The sequence below is a fragment of the Elephas maximus genome, chromosome 4, assembly GCF_024166365.1.
Source record: "Elephas maximus indicus isolate mEleMax1 chromosome 4, mEleMax1 primary haplotype, whole genome shotgun sequence".
In the NCBI taxonomy this organism is placed as follows: domain Eukaryota; kingdom Metazoa; phylum Chordata; class Mammalia; order Proboscidea; family Elephantidae; genus Elephas; species Elephas maximus.
In genome coordinates this window covers 13,479,020-13,483,962 of record NC_064822.1, presented here as the reverse complement: position 1 = coordinate 13,483,962, position 4,943 = coordinate 13,479,020, and the positions used below count along the sequence as shown (strand labels likewise).

Sequence of the window (4,943 nt, the reverse complement as noted above, 5' to 3'; positions counted from 1 at the left end):
GCATAAAGAATTAAGATTCTTATCACATGAATAAATTAATGGGAATTTCTTTCCAAGATCAAAACCAATCTTTATTTCTATGAAGTTCCTTTTTTTTTTCCCCAGTGGTGGTGTTTATTTTTTGTATACATTGTTCTTTTCGTTTGTTATCTAAAATATAAAAATATTACTGTAAAATAGCAGAATCCAGTTGCGCTCTTTGGTGTCACATTTCTCTGGAAGTCTGTGTTCACAATGGTCCCTGTGCAATTTCCCGGGTTCACCTGATCTAGCTTTTGCCACCAACCTACCTTTTCCCTGGGACCATCCATCATGCCCACTCCCTTTGTTATCAATGGCTCTTTATCTTTAGCCAGAAGGAAGATATTTCAGCTTCATTGTGTTGTGTGTTGGACCTCAAGAATGTTTAGCACGAGGAAAAAAAAAAAAGATTAGTTTCACGTGAGACCAGATGACCTCAGAAGTCCTTTCCCACAAATGACATGGCTATGGTTTCAGCTTTCTTATGACTGCCTTCTGTGATAGCATCAGAACATCTACATTCCACGTTCGTGAATTAACCAACCTAGTAAATTTTAACATCAGTAAGATACATACCGAGCGTCTAACCCCCTCTCCTTTCTGCCCCAGTCTCCTCGCTTCAGTAGATGCAAACCAGCAAGCAGATTCAGCTGTTCATATGCTTTCCTGGCCCACTATATTGATCCACATGGTGTTTTAGGGGAAAAAAAAAATATGAACCGACATTTTAAAACGGGAAGATTTCATAGACACATTTCAGTGTCCACTATCCCTTGAAAAAAGTTGGAAATTTAACAAGACTAGATTTGCACTTCCCTGATGCAACAACTGGCCAGAGCCGAATACCCGCTGGCCTCTTTAGGAGACAGACTCAGTCTCCGCTTTTCCACAGTCTTCAGCACTCCCTATAGTTGCCTACTGCTGAGTTTGAGAACTTGCCAAACATTACGATGCATATTTATTTTTCTTTTTCCCAGCCTGCGCTTCACATTACATGACCTTCTGGGTCCATGTAGACATTTGAGTTTGTAACTCCTACTCCATATCCTATTTTATTCATAAAATACTACCTTTGGGGGTTATTATAGAGATAATCCAATGAAACTAATACCAAACCAAACCAGTTGCTGCCAAGTGGATTACAACTCGTATTGGCCCCATGTATTGCAGAGTAGAATTGTGCTCCACAGGGTTTGCAAATCTGGGAACTTTTGGAAGCAGATCACCAGGTCTTTCTTCCAATGTACCTTGGATGGGTTTGAATTGTCAACTCTTGGGGGAGTAGTCAAGTGCTTAGCCTTATGGGTCACCCAGGGACTCTTAAACCACTGATAGTACTTTGTTAATGGCATTGACTTCCCCTACCCTTGTGTCACAGTTATTATGATTCCTTTCACCCTCTTTTATTAGGAGCAAGTTAGTATCATTGGCATCACTTTTTAACACCTACATAAAAAAACCCCTGCTTATCGATGTCATTCTGTCTGTATTTGGTAGATAACACTCACGTGGTGTTTCAAAGTGCTTTTCAAATGTCTGAGCTTACTTAAATCTCGGGACAATTCCACTGGAGAGGCTTGACCATCTCTAGTTTGTAGGTGGGAAACCGAGGTTTAGAGGGGCAGCTTAGTAACGTGCCCAAGGTCACACAGTAAGTGATAGAGCTCAAACCCAGTCCAAGACTTCCTGACACCAAATCTCACAGTCTTTCCGCTGTGAATGTTGCCTCCTTGATAAGCTCTGGGCTTTACAGTTTAAAATTTCTTTATGTTATTGGCAACTATGAGTCGGAATCGACTCGACGGCAGTGGGAAGTGGGTTTTAAAACAAATGGACATCTGAGCTGCCTGCTAGAACTGTCCAACTAGTTGTTTTGAAGATAAGAGTTCAAGTATTTAATAATAAGGCAAAGAGGAAATTTACTGCAAGGAGTGATTTCTGGGTTCAGAGACTCTAGAATGATTTTTTTCAAAGAACTGGATACATTATGAACAATAAACTTCTTTATTAATATAATAAATACATTAGTGCCATCATCTCCAGTGTGTTCATGAGGGCATTGATGATGGTTCAGTGGTAGAATTCTCACCTTCCATGTGGGAGACCCCGGTTTGATTCCCGGGCAGTGCACCTCATGCCCAGCCAGTACCCGTCTGTCAGTGGACGCTTATGTGTTGCTGTGATGCTGAACAGGCTTCAGTGGAGCTTCCAGACTAAGGCGAAATAAAAAGAAAGGGCTGGTGATCTACTTGTGAAAACTGCCAGTGGAACCCTATGGATCACAAGGAAATGTTTTCCGACCTGCAACTGATCATGGGGATAGCACCGTACCGGGCAGCTTTTTGTTGTCTTGTGCGTGGCATCACCATGAGTTGGGCTGGCTTGAGGGCATTTAACGACAACAAGCGTGTTACTGCGTGTGTGTTGACTGGCAAATAATTGGTGGCGTGAGCTAAAGGACATGCTGATTTTTCGATTTTCAGGTTTGGTGTGGGTAACATAAATTGTTGTTTACATGTTTTTTTTTTTTTTTTTCTGAATAGCTCCGTACTTGAGTTACGATCTGCTAGTGAAAATAAACTGAGTCTGATGTTATAGACTTGACTTTAACCGGTTTAGAATAACAATAACGAGCTGGCTAACGGAGTGCTTAACACATTTATGTATTCATCTGAGAACTATGTCGTTGTCCGTATCCTTTTTTCTGTGTAAAAGTTTAAAGTTTCAAAAGAGTGGGCAGCTCTTGCTAATTTGCTCTAAACTGCCTGTTTCCTGCTGTGCCCAAAAGCTCGGTGATGATCCTGATGACAATTGCCAAGCTGCCTGTGCAGAGCCGCGTGCTCTTTGTGCGGTCAGTCAGCACCCTCTCCCTGGGCGCGCCCCCCATCCGGAGCAATTAGCGTACACTGAAAGAATCCAGCAGTGTGGGTGTACTCAAGGCTCAGGACAGCCCCAGAGGCTACTGTGTGGACCACTTCCTAGCAAATTGTGTTTAGCAAGACCCTCTGCTCTATTATTTCTCAATTATATGTGCCTAAGACGTTTTCTCTTCATTTTGACATTTCAGAAATGCCATTTGCTATGTTAACTGTCATTGCCATTTTTGCTCAAACACTTTTTGAAAAGGTGTGTTTCTTTTCAATTACTGACTTCTCCAGGGATTGTCACTTACACTTTGGAGGACTTTTTCCTCTCATATTAAGGCTACTGTCTGTAACACATCCACAAAAAATAATGGCAATGCTCTCAAGGTTTATAACCCTTTCATGTGTTCCAGCTACATTTTCCGCCCCTGGAGGGTTACTGGCAGGCATCTGAGCCACTTTAGTACATACTAGCATAGTGGCGGATACTGACACAACTGCCTAAAAACTAAGGAAGTTGATCTGAGCCACACCGGAGTGTTGAGAGCCATCCGTATGAGGGGATGCTTCCCAGAGGGGTGATTGTGTGAAACCTTTCTGTCTTTTAGGCTTGTAAGTATGTTTACTATTTCCTTTGTGTTATTGGGAAGACAGTCACTGGGATTCAGAAATAGTCAAGTAAATGAGTTATTTTTGGGATGAAAGCAGTTTGTGATGCACTTTCTTGGCCATGGTACCAATATGTACAGCATGTGTGATATGCTTCATGGTACATGGGACTGATGGCCTACTTGCATTAGTCACCTCCCTGATGGGACATTTTATAAAGTGCTCGCTGGAAAGTCAAGTAAGGTATTTTATGGCTCAAGTGTAACCAGGAGGTGTGATGCCCTTGTCTGTGATGTACTTCCTGGAACATTGTACCGATATGGACCACTAGCAATTGGCACCCTATTTTTTTCAAATAACAAAAAACTACCAACAAACAATGATTCAGCAGCCATTCCATTAGTGAGTAAACACAGCACTACCAAAAAAATTACAAAAAAAAAATTCACCCATGATAGCGTTTTAAAAGGATTTCTCTGAAATAGAATATCTAAATACATTGATGAGTTTCAATAAAATCCATTTATACTGAAGGGAAAAATGATTTCTGTGGCCCCTCTAACTTGTCACCTCATTCATTTCTGGACAGTGACTTTGAACAGAGTCACAAGAAAGGAGTTGTTGCTGGCTGTCATTGAGTCAGTGCTGGACTCACTGCCTCCTCAAGAACAATGGAACCAAATGCTGCCTGCTTTTGGATCAGCCCGTTACGGTCCACAGGGTTTTCACTGACCAACTTTCAGAAGTTGAGCACCGTGTCTTTCTTCCTAGTTCCTCTTAGTCTGGAAACTCTGCCGAAGCCTGTTCAGCGTCATAGCAACATGCAATGTCTCCACTGACGGATAGGTAGTGGCTACACCTGAGATGCATTGGCTTGTTGGGAATGGAATCCAGGTCTTCCACAAGGAAGGCAAGAGTCCTATCACTGTACCACCGCTGCCTCGAGAAAGCGGTAACTCATATCAATGCTTGCATATTTCCTTTTGAAAATTTAATTTATACCAACGAGTTAACTTTCAGAGAAGTTTCTTGGCTTAAAAACAATTGGATAAACACAATCTGATCACACACCCAAACTATCAAAAGTGTTTCTACATCAGGAATTAACTTACTGTATTCGCTTGCCTCTCTTGTTTTCTGGGCCACGCAGGCATCTCCAGGCCCATCCACTGGCTTTCTGTTGGGACTTCATGTTCCCTAAAAAAATTTTTTTTTTTGGTAAGGAATTACAGTAAGAAAATTTGTCAAAGTAGGAAAGAGTTAGTTGTCATATTTACTCATATTTAGCTCTGGACTGAATATTGACTGGGATTCACAGAGTGGAACTTTTTACAGCTGCAGTGAATTAGAAAAAAAAAAAAAATCTTAGTTTGAAAAAAAGAAAACCACAACAGACTGTTGAACTTTGTTCACCATTGAAACTACATTTAGCATCATCAACTAGAACAG

The 4,943-nt window shown here is 41.3% G+C and overlaps 1 long non-coding RNA gene across 1 annotated transcript; it reads right to left on the bottom strand.

The window, feature by feature from the left end:
* Positions 1-608: 608 nt before the first annotated feature.
* Positions 609-4,655, bottom strand: LOC126076569 (uncharacterized). Its single transcript, XR_007517508.1, has 3 exons — positions 4,607-4,655; positions 2,111-2,234; positions 609-695 (listed from the first exon to the last, which is right to left on the bottom strand). It is a non-coding gene; the product is annotated as an uncharacterized LOC126076569 (long non-coding RNA).
* Between the last annotated feature and the right edge of the window lie 288 nt (positions 4,656-4,943).